A 17275-nucleotide genomic window follows, 5' to 3' on the forward strand; every position below is an offset into this window, starting at 1 on the left:
GCTGCATGACCTCGTGTAAGTTTTGTAGCCTCTCTCTGCCTCGGTTTCCTCTTCTGTAAAACACAGTAGCAGTACTTACATCAAAACGTCATCAGGAAAATTTAAGGAGCTAATACATGTAAAACTCTTAGAACAGTCTCTTGCATTATATATTGTTGTTGGATGTCTAGTTGATTTTGACTCATAGTGACCCTATGTGAGAGAGTAGAACTGCACCCATAGTGTTTTCTTCGCTGTAATCTTTACGGAAGCAGATTGCCAGGTCTTTTTCCCTTGGAGCAGCTGGATAAGTCTGAATTACCAACCTTTTGATTAGCAGCTGAGTGCTTAACCATTGTGCCACCAGGGCTGCTTACGCGCTACATAAGTGTCATCATTAAGTGCCATCTAGTTGGCATCTAACGACAACAGAACAAAACACTGCCTGGTCCTGCGACATCCTCACAATTGTTGTTATGCTTGAGCCTACTGTTGCAGACACCGTTTCAATCCATTATGTTGAGGGTCTTCCTCTTTTTTGCTGACCCTCTACCTTACCAAGCATGATGCCCTTCTCCAGGGACTAGTCCCTCCTGATAACATGTCCAAAGTATGTGAGATGTAGTCTCACCATTCCCACTTCTAAGGAGCTTTTATTATCTAGGACCTCACAGTCATTTGCAAGCACTCATTGCAGTTTTTGGCCTTTTCTTCCCTCGTTCTCTCCTTATCAGAGCATTACCCTTCACAGATACGTGCAAAAAAGGGGAATTTCCCCCCTTATCAGTCTTAGTCATCTAGTGCTGCTATAACAGAGATACCACAAGTGGATGGCTTTAACAAAGAAAAGTTTACTCTCTCGTAGTACAGTAGGCTGGACATCCGAATTCAGAGCCCTGGCTCCAAGGGAAAGCTTTCTCTGTTGACTCTGGAGGGAGGTGGTTGCGATACATTAGTCTTCCCTTGGTCTGGGAGTATCTCAGCGCAGGAACCTCAGGTCCAAAGGATGCGCTCTGCTCCCAGCACTGCTTTCTTGGTGGTATGAGGTCCCCAATTCCCTGCTTGCTTCCCTTTCCTTTAAGGGAAATTCCCTTTACATTGGATCAAGGAGGTGACCTGAGTAAGGGTGGTGTAACAAACCCACTCTAACCCTCTTTAACATAAAATTACAATCACAAAATGGAGGACAACCACACAATACTGGGAATCATGGCCTAGCCAAATTGATACACATTTTTGAGGGGGATATAATTCAATCCATGATAACCCCTCCCCCCAAAAAACAAACAAACAAAACCATACCAAAAAAGTAAACAAATACAACAGGAAGAAAACTGTAACGTCTCCATTCCCTCAGCCTCCTCTTTGAACGGCTCTTGCTGTTTGGCCCCTCTTTTCCTCCCTGGCTTCACCTCCTCGGGACCAGGAAGGTTCTATCTGATGTTCCTGGTGCAGGCTGGGTTGCATCTGGTTTCTTTCTTAGCCCTCTGCTCCACAGCCACTCTCAGGCTCTTGAGGAAGTTGCTTACTTGGTTACCCACCATTTATGCACAAGCTTTCTTTCCTTTACCAAGTGGAAAGAGATAAAAAATATATACTATATACCCCCCTCTTTTAAAAAGAAAAATATAGAGAACTCCTTCAGTAAAAATAAAGAGAACTCCTTTAAGGTGAAAAATAAAATTCAAACATGTTTCAGTAAACAGATACAGCAGAAAATATACTTAGTTAAAAAAAAAATAGGAGATTAAGAGTATGATTGTTGTTGTTAGGTGCCATCTGGTCGGTTCCGACTCATAGCGACCCCATGTACAAGAGGACGACACACCGCCTAGTCCTGTGCCATTTTCATGATGGCTCATAGTGACCCTGTGTGCCAAAGAATGAAATACTACCCGGTCCTGTGCTGTCCTCGTGATCGTTGCTATGCTTGAGCCCATTGTTGTAGCCACGGTGTCAATCCATCTCATTGAGGGTCTTCCTCTTTTTCACTGACCCTCCACTTTACAAAGCATGATGTCCTTCCCCAGGGACTGGTTCCTCCTGATAACATGTCCAGAGTGAGACGAAGTCTCAACACCCTTGCTTCTAAGTAGCATTCTGGCTGTACTTCTTGCAAGACAGATTTGTTCATTCTTTTGGCAGTCCATGGTGTATTCAATATTCTTTGCCAAGTGGATGATACATATATAGAAAATCAGGACAGCCTTTATTTTAAAATGAATGGCATTATCTTAATGTAAATATGGTATCCGTGTGAATACATCTTGTTAAGAAAGACTTGCGGAATCACTTGTCACATAATTCTGTGAGAGTGGTCAGCTTCCCACTGGTTAGGACAGTTTGGGAACAGTACATTCTTCAGTGTATACCAACTGGATAATGTTTGACTCTGCTCCCTAAGCTTACTTTGGCTTTAAGGCTGTGTATTTGAAGTCTAGTACAGTAAACTAATGGATTTCCCCTCAGACAAACTTTACTTTCAGCATTTTAGAAACTCAATAAAATAGTCCTTTGTGAAAACTGTAGAAGACGTATTGATAATACTGCAAATCCAGTTGCCACTGAGTCAACCCCAACTCACGGCGACCCCACGTGTGTCAGGGTAGAACTGTGCTCCGTGACGTTTTCCACGGCTGACTCTTTGTAAGTAGATCACCAGGCTTTCTTCCCACACGCCTCTGGGTGGACTTACACTGCCAACCTTTTGGTTAAAAGCCAAGCATGTTAACTACTTGCACCATTCACAGTACGACAAACTGACAGACAAGTGGTGGCTGTAATACCATAGCACCCTGTAAAGATATGTTCTTATCCAATGTATCATAGAGGTTAAGCACTTGGATTTTGGAATCAATCTGCAGGGTTTCAAGTTCCAGCTATTCCACTTACGAGCTTTGAGATCTTGAGCAAACCTCTGCGTCCATAACTGGAACATGGAAATAACAGTACCTACCTGTAGCAGAAAATGCAGATGTTTCTGTCCCCCTTGGTGTGCACCTGGTGCTCTTCTTCATGGATCTCCCCACACACGTTTTTCCCACCTCCAGCGACTATTAGCCAAGGTTGTGCAGCAGGATGAAAGCGAGCTCCCTTCCCTGGCCTGCACTCCAGGGCTGCCCCAAACGGACCAGGCTGAAACGACCCTCTGGAGGACTTTGGCCTGAGATATCACCCTTGCTTGACTGCCTCCCTTTTTCTGTCCTGCTCCCCCCACTCCATTACTGGTCTCTTCCGGGACCATCTCCTGAATAAATCCCTTGCGTTTGCACCTCATCTCAGTGTCAGCTTCTGGGGACCTAACACTTAACACTTGATCCTTACACAGTTTTGAAAGGAGGGATTAATATATCCAGCCTCCTCGGCATCCATTTCTCCCTATTCACCTTAACACCCCATATTCTGTTTTGGGACTCATATGGCTCTGGGACAGTTGGATGTACCTCCAGTCCCAGGAGTGGAGATTGTGACTTAGGATAAACTATTCAGTGCATTCCCTCCCCAGGCCACAGAGATCTGTTCAAGATGGGCATATGAGTTAAGCTCATTCAGGCAAAGGGAACCTTAAAGCTTTTGGTGGGAAAATGCCATTCGCTCTTTCCTGATGGACATGAACACAGAAGGAGCTGGTAATCATCTCAGGGTTAGCAGTAAAATAAAGCAAATACTATGGAAAAAATGAAAGAAACCAGGGCCCAGATGGCATCATTGAGTTGTTGGATCAAGTGTTGCCTGAAGATCTATCTCTGGACTATTTAGTAATATTAGCTAATAGATCATATATATGTGTGTGTGTGTGTACATATATATATATATTATGAACATCTGACTTACAGACAACTCTTGTCGTTGTTAGGTGCTGTGTGGTTGGTTCCAACTCATAGCGACCCTGTATACAACACAACGAAACACTGCCCAGGCCTGGACCATGCTCACAATTGCGGTTATGTTTGAGTCCATTGCTGCAGGCACTGTGTCAATCCATCTTATTCGGGGTCTTCCTCTTTTTCACTGACCCTCTACTCTACCAAACATGATGTTCTACAGGGACTGGTCCTTCCTGATAACATGTCCAAAGTACATGAGATAAAGTCTTACCATCCTTGCTTCGAAGGAGCACTCTGGCTGTACTTCTTCCAAGACAGATTTGTTCATTCTTCTGGCAGTCCATGGTGTATTCAACATCCTTTGCCAACACCACAGTTCAAAGGCATCAATTCTTCTTCGGTCAACTCGTGCTTGTCCTTTAATGTTATAAAAATTAGCCCTTACTTTAAAACGATTGAACCAACCCCTACTTGCAACAAATTCTTCATCACAATCACCTTCGCTGCTGCATGTGCAGCTTTTAGAGGCTTTTATTGCTCTGAAGTAGGCTAAGAACCATGTGCACCAGCTCTGACGTAGCTACAAATTCTTACAGACACGCTCAGGAACAGATCTCGTCCATAACCCGGGGACTGCCTGTATATCAAAGTACCGAAAATGGTGCCCGGCATATATTAAGTGCTATATACCTATCCCCAAACCAAGAACCAAACTTGTTGCCGTCCAGTTGATTCCAACTCGTAGTGATCCTATATGATAAAGCAGAACTGCCCTATAGGATTTCCAAGGATTAGCTGGTGAATTAGAACTACCAGCATTTTGGTTAGCAGCTGAGCTCTTAACCACTGCCCCACCAGGGCTCCATACAGTATAAGCTTTTGTCATTATCTGAAGTTGGACCTACAGAACCAGGGAAATATGGAGAACCAAGGGAGCTACGAGGGGACTTTGGAAAAACATAAAACCACAAACTCTTGAGAAACATTAAGGGAACAGAATAATCCACATAATTGCTTCTGTTCGCATCACTGGTTGCACCTCCGGCCTTAATTACAAGGGCGTAAACGCTTCTGGCTGAGCTGTAGGATACAGAGCCTGCTACTGTGTGCTCCCACGAGACCCACTGCAGGCATTGCATTTTTGTTAATAAGTGTAGATACTGGAACACTTGAACATTCTCCTTCACATGTGCTTTTTTTTTTTTTAAGTGGAAACTCTGGCTTGTCCTTTAACTAGGTTTCACGGCGTAGTTTCAAGGTTGCTTGCTTGAAGGTAAGCAGCAGGAGCCTTAAGAACTTAATTTTAAGAAATTCAAAGAGCAAAGAATGTACTTTGTTCTCTGAGTTTCTTAAACTTACATTTCACATCCTTTCATAATAATTTGTCTTTTATGGATAAAATACACACAAACACTTAGGAAAAAGGCATGTGAAATGACCTTGGGTGGCCAAGTTTTTCTGGTTTTACGCAGCAGCCACAGAGGATGAGATTTCTGGCACTTGGAACAGCTCAGAGAGAGGATTTACCAGCTCTTTATTTTTCTGTTCAAATATAAGGTTAATAAGACTTGCTCACAGCGTTTTTAATTTAAGGTTTGCATTTATTAGCTCCTGGAAAAAACTGATAGGGGCAAAATCCCAATATGATAAAATTGGAGCTAAGGTAGTGGGGGGGGGGTTGGGGGGAGGTGGGTCCTGGGTCCTAGAAAAAACTATTCCTCTCTGCTTCTGTCATTTGACCCCACTGCAGCCTGCACTGGAGCGGTGAATGGTCCCCTCCAGGCCACAGTGAATGGTCTCTCTTCCACCCTGACCCACCCTGGTCCATGCTTTGTTTGACTCACCACTATCTTCTTCCTCCCTTAAGACTCTCTTCTCCTAATTTTATCTGATACTTCAGTATTTCTTTTCTTTTATCTTTATTATACATTTTAAAAATAAAAATGAACATGATAATTAGAAGAAAGGAAAAAAAAAAAAGCAGCCCAACCCAAACACTATTATTTTATCGTATTTCTCATTTTTTCTTCTCGGTTTTTGCGTATTACAAATATGATTTTGTACCCTTCTTTTTCTACCAAATATTTTAATTATTCCATAGGCTGTCAATAGTCTTCATAATCTCCATCCTCGATTCCTTCTAGTAATTTCCTTTCAATCTTTGACTCTCCTTCTCAGTCAATCCCTTTTCCCCAGGCCAATTCATTCATCTCCCCCCAAACAAGCTCAGTGATCAGTAAACTACTGATATCCCACATTCCCTTTTCATGCGCAAGTATGTTTAAGGAGCCCTGGTTGCACAGTGGTTAAGTGCTCAGCCACTAACCAAACAGTCAGCAGTCCAAACCCTCCAGCTGCTCAGCAGGAGAAAGATGTGGCAGTCTGCTTCTGGAAAGATTACAGCCTTGGAAGCCCTCTGGGGCAATTCTCCTCTGTCTTACAGGGTCCTGTGAGTCAGAATTGAGTTTATGGCAGTGGGCTGGTTTGGTTTTGGTGTGTTTGTACTAATGATATGAATACCATAAAACAGAAAATAATAATTTTTAAAAAACCTCCAATGTTCCCACCAAAATATTCATACTAAATACTACTTACTTTGGAAGATAGTCTGTCGATTTTCCTCTAAAAAATTTCCAAGATTTTTTGCAGAGTTCCTAGAAAAATAACAGGTAGGTATAGGCACTTAATTCATAGTTTTCAACAACAAGATTGATACTATATTAGTATTCCAGATAAAGCTAGAGAAATTTAAGTTGATGTTCTATTAAAAAGGGCAGGGGGGGTAATATGATTTAAAATGATTGTGGAACCTTAAGTCAAACAGAATTAAACAGGCTTCTTTACTGTAAGAATTCTCAGAGCCTTCAACATTTTAATCCCAGCACCTAGCACGATTTACTGTATTTTTATGCAAATAACACATGCCTTCTATGTCTGTTTGCCAACCACGCCCTCCTCAAGGTATTTCCATAAGCACTGCTATGCCAACTTTTTTTGTGTTTTTATATGTTGCTGTAAAACAAAAACAAAAATCAGCATACTGCGCTTACAAAAATACCTCGCCAGGGGAAGGTGTGGTTGGCAAACAAACTGAGAAGGCATGCGTTATTTGCATAAAAATGCAAAAGCAGGTGTCCAATAAATACTTGCTTAGTAAGTGAATATGCATTGTGAATCTCCAAGAAGTAATACTAACTACATACAGCATTTCCCAAAAGAAAATAGCTTATTTGTTAAAGATATTTTAAACAACTGTTTAAAAGGTTCTTTATTGCAGCATTGTTTAGACTGGTTAAAACCCCAAACACTGCCAATGTCCATCAACTGGGGGTTGCTTAAATTATGGTACAACAACAGACCATGTAGCCTTTATAAATTATTGACATTAAAATACGTCAGTGAGTGAGGTGGGAGACAGATTACAGAACAATATCACATTTTGTATCCCACCTTGATAACCAGTAAGTATGTGTGCTGCAGAGTAGAACCACTCTCAACTGGATTTTCAAGGTTGAGACCTTTCGTAAATCTCCAAACCTTTCTTCCCAAGATCCTCAGGGTGGATTTAAACCGCCAACCTTCTGGTTAGTAGTCGAGCGCTTAACCTTTCGTGTCACTCACGGACCCTTAAATATTTTTCTATGTGTTTAATGTCTCTGTGATGCCATTCTTGAGGCTCGTGTCTCTAAATTTCAGAGACTACTGGTAGTATAATTTTAGAAAAATAAATGTAGTGGATTCCACAGGAGTTGACGATTTTTATTTTGCCTAGAACATTAAAAAAGAATACCATCTACAGCCCCCATCATTTAAAAAAGAAACTATTTTAGCCTTGTTAAGATCCTAATCTCAGATTCTTTTAACGCCCTTTAAAATCCATCTGCTTAGCTTTGTAAAATAGAAGCATTACGTTGTAGTCACTTTTCTCATTTTGCTGCAGATGGCAAAACTTTTAGCAGGCACCACCTCACCACAGCCATAGTTCTCTACTAGAGGGGTCCTCGGTAAGAGACACCTCAGACAGGAAGTCTACTCAGCGGGGTGTTCAGGAAACTGTCGAGAGAAGGAAGACTTATGAATGTGAACTAAGTTTAACAGCACTTATGTAGTAATTTTTTGGTTGACATTTCTTTAAACAATACAACAGCAAAACTAAAATGACCTTAATGATCTTCCTTCCCGTGTTTTCTAAACTCCAGTCATTCACGTCTTCAATTTTCTTGTCATATTGCTTAATACCTGTATTATTTATTTAATATTTTTCCCTAAAGCAACCTTAAGTCTTCCTCCTAGGCAATAAAATCATAATTCAAAGGCATCAATTCTTCTTGGGTCTTTCTTATTCACTGCCCAGGTTTCAAATGCAAATATCACGGCTTGCCTCAGTTTTTTTTGCCTCAGACACACCTTAGTCCTCAAAGTGACATCTTTGCTTTTCAACATTTGAAGGTCTTTTGCAGCCGGTTTGCCCAATGCAATACATCATTTGATTTCTTGACTGCTGCTTCCAAGTGGATCCAAGAAAAATAAAATCCTTGACAACTTCAATCTTTTCTCCAGATGTTGCTTATTGGCCCATTTGTGAGGATTTTTGCTCTCTTTCTGTTGAGGTGTAATCCATACTGAAGGCTGTAGTCTTTGATTTTCATCAGTAAGTGTTTCAAGTCCGCTTCACTTTCAGCAAGCAAGGTTGTGTCATCTGCATATGGAGGGTGGTTAATGAGTCTTCTACAATCCTTCTTCATATAGTCCAGCTTCTCGGATTATTTGCTCAGTATCAGAAGATACTGAGAAGAAATAGCTGCAAACATCCACTAATAATTGGAACCTGGAATGTACAAAGTATGAATCTAGGAAAATTGGAAGTCGTCAAAAATGAAATGGAATGCATAAACATCAATATCTTAGGCATTAGTGAGCTGAAATGGACTGATATTGGCCATTTCAAATCAGACAATCCATATAGTCTACTATGCTGGGAATGACAACTTGAAGAGGAATGGTGTTGCACTCATCGTCAAAAAGAACGTTTCAAGATCTATCCTGAAGTACAACGCTGTCAGTGATAGGATAATATTCATACGCCTACAAGGAAGACCAGTTAATACGACCATTATTCAAATTTACGTACCAACCCCTAGGGCCAAAGATGAAGAAATAGAAGATTTTTATCAGCTGCTGCAGTCTGAAATTGATCGAACATGCAATCAAGAGGCATTGATAATTACTGGCGATTGGAATGCGAAAAGTTGGAAACAGAGAAGAAAGATCAGTAGTTGGAAAATACGGCCTTGGTGATAGAAACAAGGCCGGAGATCGAATGATAGAATTTTGCAAGACCAATGACTTCTTCATTGCAAATACCTTCTTTCACCAACATAAACGGTGAATATACACATGTACCTCGCCAGATGGAACACACAGAAATCAAATTCACTACATCTGTGGAAAGACATGATGGAAAAGCTCAATATCATCAGTCAGAACAAGGCCAGGGGCCGACTGTGAGACCATCAATTGCTCCTATGCAAGTTCAAGCTGAAACTGAAGAAAATCAGAGCAAGTCCACGAGAGCCAAAGTTATGACCTTGAGTATATCCCACCTGAATTTAGAGACCATCTGAAGAACAGATTTGATGCATTGAACACTAGTGACGGAAGACCAGACGAGTTGTGCAATGACATCAAGGACATCATCCAGGAAGAAAGCAAGAAGTCACTGAAAAGACAGGAAAGAAAGAAAATACCAAGATGGATGTCAGAGGAGACTCTGAAACTTGGTCTTGAGCGTCGAGCAGCTAAAGCAAAAGGAAGAATTGATGAAGTAAAAGAACTGAACGGAAGATTTCAAAGGGCCTCTAGAGAAGACAAAGTACAGTATTATAACGACATGTGCAAAGAGCTGGAGATGGAAAACCAAAAGGGAAGAACACGCTCGGTGTTTCTCAAGCTGAAAGAACTGAAGAAAAAATTCAAGCCTCGAGTTGCAATAGTGAAGAATTCCATGGGGAAATTAAGCAACGCAGGAAGCATCAAAAGAAGATGGAAGGAATACACAGAGTCATTATACCAGAAAGAATTAGTTGATCTTCAACCATTTCAAGAGGTAGCATATGATCAGGAACTGATGGTACTGAAGGAAGAAGTCCAAGCTGCTCTGAAGGCATTGGTGAAAAACAAGGCTCCAGGAATTGATGGAATATCAATTGAGATGTTTCAACAAACAGATGCAGCGCTGGAGGTGCTCGCTCGTCTATGCCAAGAAATAAGGAAGACAGCTTCCTGGCCAACTGACTGGAAGAGATCCATATTTATGCCTATTCCCAAGAAAGATGATCCAACCGAACGTGGAAATTATAGAACAATATCATTAATATCACACGCAAGCAAAATTTTGGTGAAGATCATTCAAAAATGGCTGTAGTAGTATATTGACAGGGAACTGCCAGAAATTCAGGCTGGTTTCAGAAGAGGATGTGGAACCAGGGATATCATTGCTGATGTCAGATGGATCCTGGTTGAAAGCAGAGAATACCAGAAGGATGCTTACCTGTGTTTTATTGACTATGCAAAGGTATTCGACTGTGTGGATCATAACAAACTATGGATAACACTGCAAAGAATGGGAATTCCAGAACACTTAATTGCGCTCATGAGGAACCTTTACATAGATCAAGAGGCAGTTGTTCGGACAGAACAAGGGGATACTGATTGGTTTAAAATCAGGAAAGGTGTGCCTCAGGGTTGTATTCTTTCACCATACCTATTTAATCTGTATGCTGAACAAATAATCTGAGAAGCTGGACTATATGAAGAACGGGGCATCAGGACTGGAGAAAGACTCATTAACAACCTGTGTTATGCAGATGACACAACCTCGCTTGCTGAAAGTAAAGAGGACTTGAAGTACTTACTAATGAAGATCAAAGATCACAGCCTTCAGTATGGATTACACCTCAACATAAAGAAAACAAAAATCCTCACAGCTGGACCAATGAACAACATCATGATAAACGGAGAAAATATTGAAGTTGTCAAGGATTTCATTTTACTTGGATCCACAATCAACACCCATGGAAGCAGCTGTCAAGAAATCAAAAGACACATTGCATTGGGTAAATCTGCTGCAAAGGACCTCTTCAAAGTGTTGAAGAGCAAAGACGTCACCCTAAGACTAAGGTACGCCTGACCCAAGCCATGGTATTTTCAATGACATCATATGCATGTGAAAGCTGGACAATGAATAAGGAAGACCGAAGAAGAGTTGACGCCTTTTAACTGTGGTGTTGGCGAAGAATATTGAATACACCATGGACTGCCAAAAGAACGAACAAATCTGTCTTGGAATAAGTGTGGCCAGAATGCTCCTTAGAGGTAAGGATGGCGAGACTGCGTCTTACATACTTTGGACATGTTGTCAGGAAGGATCAGTCCCTGGAGAAGGACATCAAGCTTCACAGGGTACAGGGTCAGCGGAAAAGAGGAAGACCCTCAACGAGATAGATTGACGCAGTGGCTGCCACAATGAGCTCAAGCATAACAACAATTGTAAGGATGGCTCAGGACCAGGCAGTGTTTCGCTCTGTTGTGCATAGGGTCGCTACGAGTCGGAACTGACTCGATGGCACCTAACAACAGCATCAGATTGAATAAGTATGGTGAAAGGATACACCCCTGATGCACGCCTTTCCTGATTTTAAATCACACAAAATCCCCTTGTTCTGTTCACAGGTTCTGCATGAGCACAAGTAAAAAAAAAAAAAAAAAAAAAAAAAACTTGAGCATAAGTAAGTGTCCTGTAATTCCCATTCTTCAAAAAGTTATCCGTAATTTGTTATGATGCACACAGTCAAATGCCTTTGCATAGTCAATAAAACACAAGTAAACATCTTTCTGGTATTCTCTGCCTTCAGCCAGGGTCCACAAGATATCAGCAATGATACCCCTTGTTCCATGTCCTCTTCTGAATCCGGCTTGAATTTCTGGCAGTTCCCTGTCGATGTACTGCTGCAACTGCTTTTGAACGATTTTCAGCAAAATTTTACTTTCATGTGATGTTGCTGACATTGTTTGATAATTTCCGCATTCTGTTAGATCACCTTTGGAATAGGCATGGAACGGATCTTTTCCAGTCGATTGGCCAGGTAGCTGTCTTCCTAATTTCTTGGCATAGACTATTGAGAACTTCCAGTATTGCTTCCGTTTGATGAAACACCTGAATTGGAATGCCATCAATTCTGGGAGCCTTGTTTTTCACCAATGTGTTCAGTGCAACTTGGACTTCTTCCTCCAATACCACTGATTCTTGATCACACGCTACCTTCAGAAACGGTTGAACATCAACCAATTTGTTTTGGTATACTGACTCTGTGTATTCCTTCCATCTGCTTTTGACGCTTCCTGCATCGTTCAATATTTTGCCCACAGAGTTCTTCAGTACTACAGTTGAGGCTTCAATTTATTCTTCAGTTCTCTTCGCTTGAGAAATGCTGAGTGTATTCTTCCCTTTTGGTTTTCTAACTCCAGGTCTTTGCATGTTTCATGATAATACTTTGCTTTGTGTTCTTGACCGCACTTTAAAATCTTCTGTCACACTTTTTTCATCATCTCTTCCATTTGCTTTAGCTACTCTAGGATCACTGTCAGCTTAACTACCCGTCATTTACATAAACAATGTCAAAGAAGCCAGAAGGTAACCTCTCCCTCCTATTATCAATTTTACTTTTTTTTGCAATTCTTACATTGCTTAACACCTTCTTCCTTACACTGTCCATTCACCCAACAAGAATTTACTGAGTGCCTACCTTGTGTCTAAGGAGACCTGATTGCTCAATGGTTAAGCGCTTGGCTGCTAACCGAAAGGTTGGCGGTTCGAACTCCCTACCAGCCTCTCTGTGGGAGAAAGATGTGATAGTTTGCTTCTGTAAAGATTACCCCCCTCAAAAGAAAGTAAATAACATTGCATTCAAGTTGATTCCGACTCATAGCGACCCTATAGGACAGAGCAGAGCTGCCCCATAGGGTTTCCAAGGCTGTAATTTTTATGGAAGCAGACTGCCACATCTTTCTCCCACAGAGGCAGAGCAGCTGGTGGGTTCAAACCATCGATCTTTTGGTTAGCAGCTGAGTGCTTAACCACTGTGCCACCAGGGCTCCTCCATAAAGATCACATCCTTGAAAATCCTATGGGGCAGTTCTACCCCATCCCATCCAGTCGCTATGAGTCAGAATTGACTCAATGGCAATGTAAAGATTAAACTCGTAAAGCAGATAGAATTAGGCTTGAAGGCTTTAAATAACACCTCTCGTCTCTCTCCTTCTTGTGGAACCCTTCTTCACGTGCACAAAATCCGGGAATTTCACTGAACATGCAGCTCCATGCAAGCTGCTCAAGGTCAGCAGCCTCTGTTTGGCAAGAAAGTCAAACTCTGTACCTGGTTCCCCGTCCCCCTCTTCCAGCCACTAGGTGACACTGTCTTCCCCAAATAAGAAAGCTTTAACATAGTTCTCAACATGGTAAAACTACGAGATACCTGTGAACTTCATTAAAATCGGTAATTTTTTAAGGGGGGGAGTACTGAGACTCTCCAGAGATAAAAAGTTCACACGTCTAGATCAGGACCAAACATGTCAGTAGCAGGGTCTTTTCCCTGGTCCTTGTTGTCTTTTTATTCCATTTTTATTACCTGATTAGAGCTACTATATTGCCTGAATCGTGAGGACAAAGCCACCTTAAGCTCCCCCCTCTCCCCAAATGCAAGAGAACATGGCTGGTAGTTTAAAAGCTGATCAACCTGACCCTCAAATAGTTATTTAAGTACTTTCCTCTGGCTTTCTTACTCCTCCCACTGATATAAATAGTTTCCTCGCCTTGGGTAGTTCTGCCTCCAGTAAAGATGCTGCAATGCGGCTGAGATGCTGGTGTTATGGCTGTAAACTACATTTAGGGGTGCTCCTGCTGCTCTTCAGCCTGGAAGCCAAGGTTTATTTCTGTCTGAGTCCACAATCTTTGTTTGCCAGCTGGACAACAGAGCCTGACATGGGTGCCTTTGGCCATCTGAATTTGTAGGCATTGTAAGCCAACACTTAGGATTTCATAACCTGGGAACACCAATACAGCCCCCTCTAAATAGCACAGAATACGGTACTCACTTTAGACTCACAGGGCGACACTCATCTCTGTAAGCTCCTCACAGATTCACTACCTGGAAGTTCTTATTCACTCTTTGATAAAATTTAATAAACATTACCAGTGGAACATACTCTTAAAATCAAGGTGTCACCATCCATCAAAATTTAATCAGACCTTTCAGTACATCAGTCACTCAGAGAATGTTTGAGAATCTAACACATTAACAAGTATTGAGCTAGCCACTGAAAAGATTACCAATAAACATACAGCATCATGCTTTAAAGACTTTTTAAGTTACATGGGAATATATAGATGCAGATATACAGTAATTTATAATATAATTTATTATATAATTATAATTGACTATAGTATATTTTTTATAGTAATATAGTATAATCGATTATATGTAGCAGTTTATAATGGAAAAGATAATATAGGTGAAGGAGAAAGTGTACGTGTGTGTGTGTGTGTGTGTGGCAAAACCTGCAAAAGCTGGAACCTACACAAGGCAGAAACCTGTCAGAGAAGGAAAGCTCAAATATTTTCCACCAAAACAAGCAATGGAAAAGTGGCGACTGCATCGTATCAAAGGTGGAAAACTTGTGAGACCCGGGAAATCAAGGCAGTCCCGCTGAGTTCCTGCTGTCACAAGTTTCGATACCTAAATCATCACTTTATATATGTCAGCATGGTACACATGAGACTTAACTTAGTAAGTAGCAATTGTTATGGGCAGAAATGTCTGGCAAAGGCTTCTCGAAATAGATAGAACTTAAGCTGAAAAAAAGAACAATTAGAGGTTAGGTTTTTCAAGTCAGAAAGAAAAGCTTGACACTGATAGTAGACAACAAAGAGCAACTGAAAATTCTTGAACAGAGAGGCTCATTATTAAAGCAGTTACTTCAAGACAAGGTGTTTGACAGCTAGTAACAAAGGCCCAAGACACAGGAAGGGACCCAACAGATGAAGCTCATCTACAAACTCATGCGTTCAAGGAACCGTAACGATTTCAGTCAGGAGCCCTCATTTTCCCTGGGTGGTAAGATATAATCCGTCAGTTCCCTGCGCTTGCCTCTCGGACGTGGGGGCACGTGGGGTGCTAAGGCACTGAGTGGTCATGGGTGGGAACGTCAGGTCCTTGGTCATCGTGCACACAGGTGTCTGCTGGGTTGTCCCTTGTTCTCATCCACAATGGCTCTCCTGGGTGCCTCACTATTTTACGGCCCGCTTTGGCACTAGTTTTTTTTTTTTGGGTGCATGGGACAGTGGCGATTCCGCGGCAGAATCCTCATCCACATGGGAGACCCAGGTTTGTTTCCTGGCAGATGCACCTCAAGTACCGCCACCACCTGTCTGTCACTAGAGGCGTGTTGCTATGATGCTGAACAGGTTTCAGAGGTGCTTCCAGAATAAGACAGACTAGGAAGAAAGGCCTGGCAACTTACATCCAAAAATCTGCCAGTAAAAACCGTATGGATCACAATGGTCTGATCCCGTTGTTCAGGGGATAGCCATGAGGCAGGGGTCAAGTTGGCAGCAGTTAACAACAACTTGGCTGCATGGGAAATCACTCTCCTATGTCCCACGAGAGATTTCTGAGAGGTCCCAGGACTTTCTCCCACACAGCCACTTCTATGATGCAGGGGAATTCTGGGGTCTACTTGAGAACAGGACACATGTCGTTTCTGTTCTGAATTCCCCCAACCTATGGGGTTTCTCTTATGTCACCCCACTCCTCCAGGGTTCAACCTGGGGGGAGACTAAGGTGCATGCCGTTTCTTACAGAAGTACCCCAACTTCTCTCGGCCTTTTCCTCCAACTCTGCCCCTTAGCCTAGTCCTGGAGAATCCCTTCTGGGCAGGGGGAGTCCTCCTTCCTACACCATCATCATGAATTTGCTGACTGGAGCCCTGAGTCCCCTTAGATTTTAGGCTTTTGCAACCCAAAACACTAGGCTTTCGAAGCACAAGCATCTTTTCCCTCCTAATCGGCAAAATCATTTCTTCTCCAAACCAATGTCCTGACTGAACAGGAGATAATGGTACGGGGTAAAAGGAAATGCAGGCAGGCAGTGTATGGTCCTTGCTAAGATCACAAAAATTACCCCCCCCCCCCCACTTCTTAGGAGGCTCCTGCTATGATCCAGACATACAGCTACAAGGGTCGAGAGGCGTAAGGATGGAAACGAAGAGGGATTAAACAAGAAATCCAGTGAAGTAAGAATTAACAGGGTTTTGTTTGTGGGATGCAGGGCCGAGAGGGGGGAGGCAGGAAACTTGAGGGACTAGGTATAGGACACCCCATTGTCACTGGACATACTTTCCACGGCTCATATTCTCCCCTCCCCAACCCAATCACCAGGTCCTGGTATTTAAAAGTTATTCATGTCAAATCTATTCCTCCTGACCTTCACCACTGTCTCCACCCTTCAGGCCAGTGACATCTCCTCTCTGGACCATTTATTACATTTAAAACCAAACCCACTGCTGTCAATTCCAACTCTCATGATGACCTAGTGGGCAGAGCTGAACTGCCCCACAGGGTTTCCAAGGCTATCATCTTTACTGAAGCAGAGTGCCACATCTTTCTCCTGCAGAGTTGTTGGTGTGTTTGAACAGCCGACCTTTCAGTTAGCACCTGAGCACTTAACCACTGCTCCACCAGGGCTCCTTATTAGACTCCTGTCTTAGTCATCCTGTGCCGCCATAACAGAAATACCACAAGTGGATGGCTTTAACAGAGGGAAATTTATTCTCTCACAGTCTGGTAGGTTACAAGCCCAAAATTCAAGGCGTCATCTCCAGGGGAAGCCTTTCTCTGTTGGCTCTGGAAGAAGGTCCTTGTCCTCAATCCTCCCCTGGTTGAGGAGCTTCTCAGGCACCGGGACCCTGGGTCCAAGGGACACGCTCTGCTCTTAGTGCTGCTTTCTTGGTGGTATGAGGTTCCCAACTCTCTGCTTGCTTCCCTTCCCTTTTTATCTCTTGAGAGATAAAATGTGAAACAGGCACCCCAAGGAAACTCCCTTTTGGATCAGGGAGGTGACCTGAGTAATCTTTATAACCACAGGCAGAGATAAGGATTTATAACATACAGGAAAACAAAACAAAACAAATCACAAAATGGAGGATAAGCACACATGGCCTAACCAAGTTGACACATATTTTGGGGGGCCACAATTTAATCCATTACAATTCTTTATTTCTAACTCTGTTCTCAGTCCCTGCTAATGTATCTTCTGTGAAAATATCCTTTCTAAAGCGAAAATCTGAGCATGTCAGTCAAATTCTTCTCTGGTTCCATTCTGCCCGTACAGTACAAACTAACTATGCACACGGTC

At 42.3% G+C, this 17275-nt stretch overlaps 1 long non-coding RNA gene across 1 annotated transcript; it reads right to left on the reverse strand.

The window, feature by feature from the left end:
* Nucleotides 1-1604: 1604 nt before the first annotated feature.
* LOC126067000 (uncharacterized) lies at nt 1605-6490 on the reverse strand. The gene is made up of 3 exons (XR_007515304.1): nt 6402-6490; nt 4078-4223; nt 1605-2683 (listed from the first exon to the last, which is right to left on the reverse strand). It is a non-coding gene; the product is annotated as an uncharacterized LOC126067000 (long non-coding RNA).
* Nucleotides 6491-17275: the final 10785 nt, after the last annotated feature.

Source organism: Elephas maximus, chromosome 24 (genome assembly GCF_024166365.1).
Source record: "Elephas maximus indicus isolate mEleMax1 chromosome 24, mEleMax1 primary haplotype, whole genome shotgun sequence".
Lineage (NCBI taxonomy): Eukaryota > Metazoa > Chordata > Mammalia > Proboscidea > Elephantidae > Elephas > Elephas maximus.